Source organism: Rhinatrema bivittatum, chromosome 4 (assembly GCF_901001135.1).
Source record: "Rhinatrema bivittatum chromosome 4, aRhiBiv1.1, whole genome shotgun sequence".
Taxonomy (NCBI): Eukaryota; Metazoa; Chordata; class Amphibia; order Gymnophiona; family Rhinatrematidae; genus Rhinatrema; species Rhinatrema bivittatum.
The window spans coordinates 323,813,362-323,827,516 of NC_042618.1; the positions used below are offsets into that span (position 1 = coordinate 323,813,362).

At 45.7% G+C, this 14,155-nt stretch overlaps 1 protein-coding gene across 5 annotated transcripts in view; it reads left to right on the forward strand.

The window, feature by feature from the left end:
- The window catches only part of ARHGAP44 (Rho GTPase activating protein 44), a 413,328-nt gene that overhangs the window by 377,174 nt on the left and 21,999 nt on the right, over window positions 1–14,155 (forward strand). The gene's annotated exons all lie outside the window — the stretch shown is intronic.

Consider the following 14,155-nt stretch of genomic DNA (forward strand, 5'->3'; position numbering starts at 1 on the left):
TAGCAGGTAAGAACCAATTTTCCTTTATTTGCCTTGAAGCAGATAGAGGGTAATTTTCAAGGGGACTTCTGCAAGTAAAATTGTGCTTTACCTTCAGAAATGGCCATTTACAAAATTGTGCATCAGATACATGCGTAAAATTATGTGCGCGCGCATAAGAACATAAGAAGTTGCCATACTGGGTCAGATCGAGGGTCCATCAAGCCCAGCATCCTGTTACCAACCATGGCCAATCCAGGATTCAAGTGCCTGCCAAATTTCCAAACAGTAAATAAATCCCATATTTCTAATGCCAATAATAAGCAGTGGCTATTTCCTAAGTCAACTTGATTAATAGCAGTCTATGGACTTCTCCTCCAGGAACTTATCCAAACCTTTTTTAAACCCAGCTACACACACACACACACACACACACACACTCTTTCTCTCACTCACTCACACACACTCACACAAATGGCAATTTTCAAAGCCATTTCCATGCATAAAACAGTGTTTTACATGCAGAAATGGAGGTCTTTAAAAATTGCATGTGAAAGTATATAAGCATTGCCACAGAGAGCAGAAATGTTCCTGGGGGATGGAGTCTGGGCGAGGTAAGCACGTAATGCACAGACTTTTACTGGGAAAAGTACCCATACAAGCAGCTGGTGCAGGTCCATACATGCGCTTTTTGAAAGGGAACTTTCCCCTTTTAAAAACTGACACGAAGTCTGCGGGTAAAAAGTACCCGCGGTCCTTACACACCCGCTCACAGTTTGAAAATTGCCCTCCCCACGTGCCTGCTTTTCCACACATAGGGGAGAGGTGTTCTAGGGAGTGGAGCCTGGGCAGGAGTTGGGACTTAACACATGTCCTTTAGGATGTGTGCACGTAAATTCTCTGAGCAAGTCTTAGGTGCACCGAATAGCAATTGTACAATTGTGTGCACGAGGTTTTACAGGGATAATTTTCACCGGGGTCTTATGTGAGAAGTCTGTTTTGAAAACTGGTGTAACTTAATGTGCGATGCTGCAGAATTACCCCTAGAAAAGAGAGTTGTCTGCAAACCATTTAAGGAGTTTTGAGCCTGGAATGGATACATGAAATATGCTTCAGAAATGGTCCGCTCTACTTAACATCTAAATTTTAAATAACAAAAAGGGATGTGCTAGTTTGATTTCAGAATTGCCTTAAAACTGAAATACATCTTACAAGCTTCAGAATATCACATTTTTGATGCTTACATAGTGCTGCATCGGTCTGTAGCACTATAAAAATAAGTATACAGTGGTTACATTGTGATCTGGTTTTACTGCTGCTGACATTGACAGGATATCTTAGATTAGCAGCTCTGTTTTGTAATAAGATTATATTAAATTAAGGCTGGCTACACAGACACTTGCACTTGCACAGGAGCAAGTAACTCAGGGCCTCGAATGCCGCAAGTCGGTGGGGTTTTCAAGATGTCCACACTGAATGTTCATGAGATGCGTTTGCATCCACTGTCTCCATTGTATGCAAGTGCACATCAGGCATATTCATTGTGGATATTCTGAAAACCAGACTGGCTTGTGGTGCTTGAGAACCGCACTTGCCTGCTCCTGCACAGAAGTTGAGACCCCCCCTGATGTTTATAGAGCAGAGGGAGCGGAGCAATTTTAGTCCTCAGGGGCCTCAAACCGATTTAGTTTTCAAGATGTTTACAGTGCATATGCATAAGATTAATATGCAAGTAAATCTCTCTTATGCACATTCACTGAAGATATCCTGAAAACCAGACTGCTTCGTGGCCCTCAAGGATCAGAACTGCTCCTCACCTTTCTGCAGCAAGTGTGATTTCGGGCACCATCATGAGAACTGCAAAGCTGAGTAGTTCTCTCATTGCAAAAAATCTGAATTATACAGAAATTGACTGGGATAAAGAAATGAGTAAATTCAACATGCAAGTAGAGCGGCCAGCTGATCCCATAGCTTTTATTTGTTTATTGTCACTGACAGGGTGAGCCTAGTCTGATGTTACCCCCTTGCATAGACTTCTAGGTGGGCTTCTCTTAGAGAAGCTGAAATACAGGTCAGTGTGTGCAGAGGGGGAAACCCAAGCCTGGATCAGTCTGCCAGTACAAATATGGAACTGCAACCTCCAGAAAAACAGGAAACCTCTGGATTCTGTGGTTTTTGTGCGGTTACCACCTGTGGTCCAGCCCTTAGTTTTGGCTGGCCATTTGGATGGCTCCCGTGTTTTATTCTTGAATTTTTATTAATTAACAATTTTTTGAATTTTTCTCCTATTTTTGTAAATTTCCTCCTATTTTTGTTGACTAGTTGTTTGTGCATTAATTCCCCGATATGCGGTGCGGTCCCTCATTAGTTTCACATTAACCAATTGACTTATCTTTGGGTTGTTTAATTGCCGCCGCTGTTTCATGGGACCACCTTCGCTTGCCCGACATTGGCCATGTTTCGGCAGTTGTCTGCCTGCTTCAGGGGCCTCGGGAAGGGACTTCTAGTCGCGGAACTTCCGTCACAATGCACTAGTAGCATCTATTTTTTCTTTGCGTCTCTTTTCGTGAGCGGCAAGAATGAAGGCGCCGCTCACGGAAAAGAGACGTGAGCCGACAAGAATGAAGGTGCCGCTCACGGAAAAGAGACGTGAGCCGACAAGAATGAAGGCGCCGCTCACGGAAAAGAGACGCAAAGAAAAAATAGATGCTACTAGTGCATTGTGACGGAAGTTCCGCGACTAGAAGTCCCTTCCCGAGGCCCCTGAAACAGGCAGACAACTGCGGAAACATGGCCAGTGTCGGGCAAGCGAAGGTGGTCCCATGAAACAGCGGCGGCAATTAAACAACCCAAAGATAAGTCAATTGGTTAATGTGAAACTAATGAGGGACCGCACCGCATATCGGGGAATTAATGCACAAACAACTAGTCAACAAAAATAGGAGGAAATTTACAAAAATAGGAGAAAAATTAAAAAAATTGTTAATTAATAAAAATTCAAGAATAAAACACGGGAGCCATCCAAATGGCCAGCCAAAAGTAAGGGCTGGACCACAGGTGGTAACCACACAAAAACCACAGAATCCAGAGGTTTCCTGTTTTTCTGGAGGTTGCAGTTTGATATACTAAAGGGAACGAGGTTGGTTATTGTATAGTAAAAATATGGAGCCAACGGACAACTCAACACCACATGTTTTACATATCCTTAAAGATATTTACTTCTTTCAGCACGTAAGAGCCTTTGTCAGATTGGGGCGGTCTGGGAACCCTCCGAATTTCACCCGGAGGCTCAGAGAATTTGCATCAGTTGCCGAGTTTCCCAGGAAGCACTACAAAACTCAGGGCCTCTCCATTTGCAGCTCCAGCCACTCCCCTTCCTCGGTGAGCGTGTGGAAAACAGAGAGGGCGGAGGGGCGTGAGCATGGAGCAGACATGGCAGGCAGCACGTGGGAAGAAACTTGGAGAGGGGGCCGGCAGCTCACAGAGGGCAGCCTGCAGCTGTGATTCCAGGACTTGGCCGTCACTCGTCAGAGGGTAGAGTGAGGATGCACAAGCTGGGAGCAAAGAGAATGCAGGGGTCGCTTGGATCATCCCTGGAGGGGAGGGAAGTGATGGTAGTGGGCAAGGGTGGAGGGGAGGTAGAAGAGAGAGAAAGTGTGGATTAGTTGGGGGGAGGGGGTTGGAAGAGAGAAAGTCAATACATATTATTCCTTTTCCCCCTCCCCTTGCTAATCAACAGCAATCTTAGGGTGACCACAACTGAAAGGTTCCCAGTTATTAAAATATTAGGGACACAGACAAACCCTACCTCACTACGGTGAGGTAGGGTTTGTTTGTAAGGTAGAAAGCCTGTTTGAGGTAGATTGACCCTGACAAGTAAAGAAAGCACCAGGACTAGATGGAATTCATCTTGTAAGTACTGTGGGAAATGTGTAGTGGTTAACACATTTCACTGTGCTTTCTATTTCTGGAATCAGTTAAAGCCGAGCACGTTGCTCAGGATTGATTTAGGACATATGGCATTCCCCTATTCCAAACGGGGATCCAAATCAGAACCAGACCACAAATGACCCGTTACTGTAATGTCAAGTCTGTGGAAAATACCAAAATTCATAATTAAAAGGAGGGAACAGGTGTGTGCAGGGTGGGGGAGGGGTTTGCAAATGATTAGCAGGGCCTGGCCTGGGTTCAGGAGCAAAAGGTCCTGCCAAAACAAAGTGTTTGACATTGTATTTCATGAAAGGCTGAACTTCAGATTAGAGATAATGAGGTTTAATGTTATCATTTGTGAATAAGGAACTGGCGGAAGTGGGGAAGCACCAGTGGGTTATCATTATTGACATTTTTATCAGAATAAGGTGACAAGTAAGGCAGAGCTTCCCAAACTTTCATCCAATGTCACCCCACTTTAGCACTTGAAAAGTCACAGGACCCCAGACAACCAAAACAAATTAGCAGGATGTTAGGCCCCTTCCAACAAGCTCTCCACTCTTATCCTTACTGCACTCCAGACGATCTTGTCTCTCAACCTCCACCTTCTCTGGTCAGACTTCTCTCTCAACCTCTATCCCCTCCAGTAGACACCCCCCCCCCCTCAACCTCTTCCCCCTCTATCTGATCCCCTCTTACATCTCCCAGATGCTCTCACCTATCTATCCCCATCCCTTCTTTGACCCCCTCCAGCCCTTTTCACACACCCCTGGTTGATCCTCTCTCACCCCAAGCCCTTCTTATTACAACCAACTGATCCTCTCACCTCTTCCTTATTCCCGCCTCACTCTCATCTGCCATCCTCTCTCTCTCAGTCCCCAACCTCATCTCTTCTCCTCCAGCTCTTCTTTCACCTCCCCCCTCCCCCAGCTGATCGCATCTCACCCCCAGCTCCTCTCTTATATCCCCCAGATTCTGTCGTTCCCCCTTCTCACCCTCCAGCTGATTCAACCCTCAAATTCCTCCTGCAACTGATCCTTTCTTTCAAACAATCCGTCCTCTAAACATCTTTCTGGGCAGGGTCAGCAACAACATATTCCTTAGGCCCCAGGCCAAAGGTGGATGACAGCTGGTGGGAAGAGAGGGAAGGCTGATGACAAAAGCAACATCTTTCTCTTGGGTAAGTTCAGAGGTGGGTGAGGAGAGAGAAACAATGGCAGTCTCTCTTGGCCCAATCACACACAGCTCTCCCTCCCCTCATGGCTGATCCCAAGCATGACAGTGATCTGCAGGCAGCAGCAGCATTAGTAATGAAAGTCAGCGTGGGGCTTGTGAGCCAGTGCAAGCACACAGGCCCTGCAGTGGCCCCCAAACCCTCCTTATGCAGGGCTTCCTGTTACCACAAACCCATGGGAGGGCAGGGCCACTACAGGGCTTGTGAACGTATTCTGGCTCACAGATACCATGCCAACTTATATTACTAATGCTGCTGCCATTTGAAGCACTTGTGACTGCAGCTGAATGTTTTGTGATAGGGATGTGAATCGGGCTTCGGACGATTGAAAATATCGTACGATATTTTCAAAATCGTCAGAAACCGGGGGCTCCCCCGAAATGATAGGAAAACCCCACAAAATTGTTCGTGGGGGGTTCTCTTATCGTTTTGGGGGAGGGCGGGAAAAACGGCACACAAAAATAACCCCTAAACCCACCCCAACCCCCCCAAAAACTTTTTACAGGTACCTGGTGGTCCAGTGGGGGTCCCGGGAGCGATCTCCCGCTCCCGGGCCGTCGGCTGCCACTAATCAAAATGGCGCCGATGGCCCTTTGCCCTTACCATGTGACAGGGTTTCCGTGCCATTGGCCGGTCCCTGTCACATGGAGGGAGCACTGGATGGCCAGTGCCATCTTTAAAAATGGTGCAGGCCATCCAGTGCTCCTACCATGTGACAGGGGCCGGCCAATAGCACGGATACCCTGTCACATGGTAAGGGCAAAGGCCATCGGCGCCATTTTTATTAGTGGCAGCCGACAGCCCCAGAGCGGGAGATCACTCCCGGGACCCCCACTGGACCACCAGATACCTGTAAAACGTTTTTTTGGGGGGTCGGGAGGGTGGGGGAAGCTAAGGGATTAGTTTTAAAGGGTCGGGGTGGGTTTTTTGTTTATCGGCTCGGGCGCAGCCGATAAACAAAACTGTGATCGGGCCGGATGAAAAAAAAAACCACAATGTGAATCAGAACCGAAATCAGAACTGATTCCAGTTCCGATTCACATCTCTATTTTGTGACCCCATATGAGGGTCCTGACCCACAGTTTGGAAAGCCCTGAAGTAGGGTCTTACGGGGCTTGGTGTATCAACCATTATTTAATATTTTAATGAATTATCTGGAGGAAGCAATAAGCCTTTATTTTTGTCTCATTATAAACACACTACAGGACATGCAGTTTTTATAGAAGGATTTAGATATTTTAGGCAAATAGGTAGATGAGACTTAACACAAACAAGTGTAGGGTTAACTTGGGCTACAGGGAGCTGGGCTATATTGCAAACAAGGCAATATCTGCTAGTACTACCAAGCCAAAGCCCCAAGAGCATTAGTGGATTGTGAGGTGGGAAGGAGTGCGCCAAGTCGAATAGCAGCAATCAAAGTTGTGTATGTAGGAAAGTATTAAACAAGGATGGAACCAAAGTATTATAAAATGTTTTCTTCTAGTGTCTGAGGTTATTTGTGGCACCCTCAAAAAAAGGATATTCAAATATTAAAGCACAAAAAATGACCACAAAGAAGACATGAGGGCTTCCATAATAAATTATCAAAATGGACCCAATTTTCCAGTGGTGGAGAAATTTTCTTTGGCCCAGCAATTTACTTCATTCTCATTGGGTTTCCTGTTCCATCAGAATCAGCCTCTGTTGGGTCACAATGCCATGAGCTTCACTCATAACTACTCCTTTTTTTGTATGCTCCTCCCAGGTCAGCCTTCCGGAACTTGGTTAACATAGTTCTAAATCTGAGGTGTTGCCAATGGCAACCCTAGGGACTCTGAACACTGCCTCTGAGGCATCCCCAGCTCTGGCTGACCCAGGGAAGAGAAGCCTATAAATTTTGGAATCTGATCACAAAGATCCATTAGCCAAAAAATGTTTCTGTCAAAAGCCTAAAAATTAATTCAGATGCAACAAGTCTCAGAAGAATTTAAATATACCAGGCAAATATGTTATATTTACCGCTCACAGGATGACCCCGCAAGTGGCTTCATTCACCCTACTCCGGACCCACTACACGGCACAGAAGTCGCCGCCTTCTTCCCTCCCACGTGCGTTCGCGCCCGACGTCTCCTTATTTAAAGGGCCTGTGACAGGAAGACTCGACAGCACCCAGCAATGACATAATCTCTTCAGCTCTATAAAAAGGGCCTCACAGACAGCAACGGGTCATCATGCCTCATAGGCCTGCCTTTAGCCTTGCCTCAGCATTGCTTTGTCCAGCTCGTCTTCAGCCTTGCTTCGTCCAGCTTGTCTTCAGCCCTGCCTTAGCCTTGCCTCATCCAGCTTGTCTTCAACCTTGCCTCAGCCTCACCTCATCCAGCTCATCGTCAGCCTTGTCTCCTGTTCTGTCCTTGGCTTTGTCTCGCTCAAGTCTTGCCATAAGCCCTGCCAGTTGCCAGAACCCAAGGGCTTAGCCTGCAGGGGAAGCAGTTGGTCTAGGTGAAGCCTTAGCCTGGCCTGTTCTCCAGCTGTCAGCAAAGGCCTCATGAGCTTGCCCATGAGGCTGTGTCTACTGAGCCACAACAAGAAGGGCTCATGCTCATGCCATTTGTCACAGTTTGCTGAGGCCATGAGCTCTGCAAACGCACTTCCATGAGCCACCCAAGAATGGGAGCAATAGGCCGAGTTGAATTCCTTGACCACTGTCCTAGGCAACTGTACTCAACAAACCCAGTAGCAGTTTGATCTCCTGACAGGATACTACAGGATCTGACCCAGCATTTGGACACTATGTAGGGCCAACTTCCAGGCCCTCTCCCAGTATCAGCTCTGGTGAACTCTGTGCCAGCTCCCATTTGGACTGTGGAATTCATGATCCAGTTTCCGCCATCTCCAAGGTATAGTGGTGATCCCAAGGGGTTCAGAGGGTTCCTCAATGTTTGCAAAATGCACTTCGAGCTACAACTGGCTTGGTTTTTTTTTTTCAGTCCTCTCAAGATTACGTATATTCTTACCTTGCCAGACAGTCCAGCTCTTGCCTGGGTTTCTCCCTTGTGGGAATGAGATGACTTGCTTTTTAGAAATTTGGATAACTTCATACAACAGTTCCGCCTGATCTTTGACAAACCCAGGTGCGTCTCATCCGCTGCCACAGAACTTCTCTGCATTTGTCAAGGCTCTTGCACTGTGGGTGAATATGCAGTAGAATTTTGTACCTTAGCTTCCAAGCTTGGTTGGGGTGACTACAGACAAACTGTCATTTTCTGGCAAGGATTATCTGGAAGAATAAAAGACTACCTGGCAGCTCGGGATCTTCCTCCATCCCTAGAAGCACTTATTGCCTTGGCTATCCAAGCTGATCTAAGATTCCAGGAACAAGCTCAAGAGAAAACATCTTATCAAACTATTCCTGTGACTTCCAAACCTCTGAATCCCCTGGAGCCAATCTCAGATTCTTCGAGGGTTGTCATCTTTGAGGAACCCATACAGTTGGGCAGAACACAGCTCTCTGAAGAAGAAAAACAGAAATGAAGATTGCATAACCTTTGCCTTTACTGTGCAGCACAGGGATATTTCGCTAGCCATTGTCTCGAGAAACCAGGAAATTCCATGAACATATGCTTAATCGGGAAGACAGTTTTCAACTGTCTAGCTGCCTCTCCACAACTGGTGATACCGGTGTCTCTCATTTTCGGTGAACACTCTGTTAAAGCTGAAACCTTATTAGACACTGGAGCAGGGGGAAATTTTATTCAGAAATCACTGTTTCACCAGTTATTACTACCAGCTTAACCACACCCTGTGTTATTTCCTCCATCTATAGTGAACCTCTACCTGATCTCGTGACCATGGCCACCTTGCCTATCACTATGCATATTGGTTCACATCGAGAAAATCTCAAGTTCTGTGTGCTACCCAAAGTAACAGACTGTCCTGGCTCAAACTCCACCAATCATCTATTGACTGGACCACGTTACAGATCAACCAGTGGGGGTCCCTCCTGCCAGGTGCATTGTGCTGCCTCTAGTCAATCCACTCTAGACTACCTCACTTGAACTTTCAGATCTACCACTCTGGTACACATTGTTTACTGACCTAAGCCAGAAACCACAACCTAGAGCCTGGGTGTCTTGTAAAGCTGCTGGCTGTCAGTATCAACATGTTGGATGAGGAAGGCTCTTGCTTTCTTGGCAGTGGCTTCTACCTCCACGAGGATGGTTTTCAAGAGACCATCCTCGTGGAGGTAGAAGCCACTGCCAAGAAAGCAAGAGCCTTCCTCATCCAACATGTTGATACTGACATACATAAGCCACATTTCTCTCGCACCGAAGGATTTATGCCAGCCAAAGAGAATCACGCAGCAGAGGCTCTCCTATGACCACTAGAAATCCAAGAAATACCTGCAACTTATGTGTCAAGTCCCCCAAGTCCCTAGATGGCAAAGATGTATCATTGATGTCTCCCCAGATGCCGAAGACAGGAGATTCAGGGAGAGGGGCTTAGAAGGGGGGCACTTTATGTTCACTGCTCGTGGGATGACCCTGCGAGCAGCTTCATTCACCTGATCCCGGACCCGCTGCAGGGCACAGATGCTGCTGCTATCTTCCCCCTGGTGCATATACTCTCGACATCTACTTATTTAAAGGGCCTGCGACAAGAAGACTTGGCAGCACCCAGCAATTACATCATTTCATCACCTGTATAAAATGGCCTCGCAGACCTTCCTGCTTGCCTCAGCAATGGGTCGTCTTGCCTCGTCCAGTTGCCTCAGCCTTTCCTCATCGGCCTGCTTTCAGCCTTGTCTGAGCCTCGCCTCAGCCTTGCCACATCCAGCTCATCTTTAGCCTTGCCTCAGTCTTGTCTCATCCAGCTTGTCTTCAGCCGTGTCTGGTCCAGCTCATCTTTGGCCTTGCCTCATCCAGCTCGTTTTCAGCTTTGCATCAGCATTGCCTCGTCCAACTCATCTTCAAGTTTGCCTCAGCCTTGCCTTGTCCAGCTTGTCTTCAGCCTTGCCATGTCCAGCTCATCTTTCACCTTTCCTCAGCCTCACCTCATCCAGCTTGTCTTCAGCCTTGTCTCCAGTCCTGTCCCTGGCCTTGTCTCGCTCAAACCTTGCCATGAGTCCTGCCTGCCGCCAGAATCCAAAGGCGCAACCAACCGGGGAGGCAATTGGTCTAGGTGAAGCTTTACCCTGGCCTGCACCAAGGCACATTCTCCAGCTGTCGACACAGGCCTCATGGGTTTGCCCATGAGGCTGCATCAACTATGCTCACGTTCATGCTGTTCGTTACCAAATATGTCAGTGAACCATCCTGTAGGTGATCTTTTATTAAGGAAACAAAGTGGAAAGTGCATACTCTCAAGCTAAAGGGACAATAGATTTCACCGCCTTCAAAAGAGAGAATTTGGTGCTTGAAGTGATGAAACCATGGTATATTTCTCCAGAGACTGTTGTATATGTAACATTGAGTAATGTCAAAAGAAAACCAGACAGCCTTTTGGTTAGACTCTAGGGAAAGCACTGATCGGCATATTTGCTTTTTTGTTCACTTCTATAGGCTTGGCTTTGTCCAGTTTGCCCAGGATTATGTCTGGACAGTTGTTCAGCAACAAGAAGAGCAAACCTGATGGCTCTCTTGCTTTTTTTCAACCTCAGTACATACATAACACCACTGAGACCACTTCTCAGCATTATTAAAAAAAAATAAATGGTTCTTGCCTTCCATTTCCTCTTGCCAACACCCTTAGGTACTCTTAGTCTTATCACTGCAAGTCTCCCATGTGGGGCTGTTTACTCAGTTTGGAATATTCTACTTCTGCCAAGCTTACTGTGGATCCTACTTTGCTTTGACATCTGTTAAAGATATACATACATAAAAAAAAATGTAAAACGCAGAAATAATCCTGGGCTGTATCTTACTGCTAAGCTGTAGCAATCACCAAAGGAATCATAAAATGAAAACAAAATTCCATGTCCTGGATTTCTCAGCTGGTGATTTGATTTCTTGTTGTTTTGTCTCTAGTAATCCAATAAAAAGAGCTGGAATAAATCCCCTGTACTTTTTGCATATATACATCACTAAGTATTTATCAACCAATGTTAAGGATGATATTGCCAAGGGTCAGCCCAATAACTCTGGTTATGGTGCTGCAACATAAGAGACTTATGTTAGTCTCCTGTCCGCTGGGGATCAGATGCCAGAGGTTTACATGTTCTGTCCCAGAGAAGAAAAATTGCTGCTGCCCCTGCTGGCTGGAGGAGCCACAAGGAGGGTAAATCTTTGGAGTTGATTTATCTTCAACACTCATGCCTAGTGTAGAGTCATATGGACATGCGATGCAGGATGGGGGAGAGAGTGTGTGTGTGTATATGCGCGCGCACATATATATATAAATAGATAGATAATATATAATAAACAAAGGGATGAAAAGTAATTTTAGAAAATGGTACTGCAAAAATGAAATCATGTTGGAAAAAGTGCACCATTTCCCCTGAATCCTGGAAGAAAGTGATGTGAAAAACAAAAAACAGGGCGATAAACTGATTCTTGTCATCTGTGTAATGCCTTTTATGATATCGGTATGTACTGTTAGCCATGGCGATATGAGTCCTGTTTCGCAGGTCTGTGACCCAGGCCAGGTTTGCCATCCTGTAATTTGCAACAGCCTGAATCCAGCTACAGGTACGGGGGAATCCCTCATTAGCAAGAGTGAGAGGATTTGGGTAGCTTAAAAAGCGGCTTACTCTTTAGAAAGCAGAGATTAACTGTACAGAATCCTGCAAAAGCCAGAATGGGAGAAGGCAGTCAACGAGCCGATAAATACCCAGTGTGGCCAAAGCCTTCATGGACAAAAAATTGTAATGCTCAGCTCATTTCTGAGCCGCATGTAGAAGCCTGACTGAAGATTTGCTTTCTTGAAAAAACCTTAATAGCAGCAGAGGATTGGGATGGCTCAGAATTCCTTTATCCAAATTCTGCAAGAATTCTAGTCCCCAAACTGGAAGAAATCCTAAAGAAAGGGCTGGAACACTAAACTCATATGGCAAAAGCCCTATCTGCAGAACCAGGAGGTTCCCAGTCTACACTGCAGTCTCTGGACATCATGTTCTTTGATGGGGAAAATATGCAAACTTGCCCACCTTGGTGCAGAATCCATGGTTATATTTTACCCATGGCCTCTGCACCAACTTTCAAAGGGAAAGTAAACAAGAACTTTCACTTTGAAATTTAACCATGGGTACACAACCTGTGCAGTCACTTGCACCTGACTTTTCTGCGGCTAGAATGTGGGAAGAATCAAAAATGCCATCTACAAATGCACTTTTCCCTCCCCCAACAAGTTCCCTGTGAATGCCTGCTCGATGTGGCATGGGCCTTTTAGCCATGTTGAGGGGTGGTTTTCAGACAGCCAATATATGAGGGTAAAGTTGCTTTTCATCCGTGAAAATCACATTGAAGATTTAGCGTCGTTATTTTATTTTGTTCTTGTGTTTGCTAAAGCCATTTGGTAGGACGGTGCTGCCTGCAGATTTGGTGCCTGGCCCTAGCAAGTTTTCCCTCGCTTTGTCCAACTCCTACAGCACCGATATAATGAGCGAGGCGTAGCGCTTTCAGATTGGCCCATGATGATGAGTGCCACCACTGTTTACATGCACTTCTCCAAGGCGACAGCATTCACAGAAGACGCAGTTTCCCTAAGTGAACAGTATCCACACCTATGAAATCCAGAGGGGGGAGATACTTCCGCTTAGTACTTACCATAAATCTGAGATAGTCCCTGTTTTGCTGCAAATGTGTTACTATTTATGCATTTCTCTCTGTTATAAACTCTCAACTAGTTTCAGTTTTCTTGTTAAAAAAAAATAAATCCTTTAGTCCTTTGAAAAGCACAGTGCTTTATTTATTTAAACACAAGCACGCGGCCTTTAGATGCACTATTGCCATTCGCTTTCCATAGCTGCTGGGATTTCTCTGGGCTGGATCCAGGTGTTCAGGATATACCATCTGTGTATCACTTGCAAAGCTCTGTCAGCTATTTCAAGAAAGGAGGAGGGGTAGGCAGCTAGAGCAAGTCAGTAATTGTGGCCTGCAGATGCATTTCCAATGGGAGAGATTCTTTAGTGAGCGATGCTGGGCTTTGCACAGCAGGGGCAAGTGCAAATGCCATTGCTTCAGGTCCCAGAGTGCCAGAGTCTGAGAGGTAAGAGGGGTAGGTTGTACGAAGGAAGGTGTTTCCAACTCATGGGCATTAGATAAAAGTTAGAGACAATCTCCAGGCTGGGGAAGCTTTTTTTTTTTTTACCTGTGTTAGAACAGGATGAAGGGAAGGGAGTGAAAGGGACACAAACGGGAAAGGAAGCAAGAAAAAGAGGGGGTGTAATAGCGCACACAACAAAAGAGAAGGGAGAGACAATAACAGGATAAAACATGTTAAATAGCAGTAGTAGTAGTAAAACAAGAAACTAGAGTATAAAAGGAGAGACAGCAAAAAAAAAAAAATAATAATAATAATAATAATAATAATAAAGGGTTTAAAAGTGCCTAGAAAGAGATGAAATAAGAATAGCAAAACTCAAAATTTCTGAGTGACCTAGCATGGTCATATCTGGGACCTGTCCTTGTGTTCGCTATCGCAGTGCAGCATGGAAGCGCAGTTGGCAGCTGGCTGCCTGCTTTGTGATTAAGCCATTTGTTCACAAAGCAGAAGACTTCATTTTCATCCTGGGCAGGCCTGGATTCCAGGAGACACATGGCAAGCTGTTATTTAAGCAATTAGCCCCGAAGGCGTGCCTCATTATCAGATTACACACACTCCACCAGTGCAGACACAAGGCTTAGCTGATTGCTCTTACCTCCCAGATATGTGTATAATCTATAGATTACCAGTTTACCCATGCCACATGACTGTAATTATTTTTTTTTTTTTAATGTTTATAAACTGGGCAGCCATCATGAAGGTACACATCATTAATCCAGACGGTCTTTTACCAAGTTCTTTTCTTTACTGGAAACCTACTATTTTCAAATCACA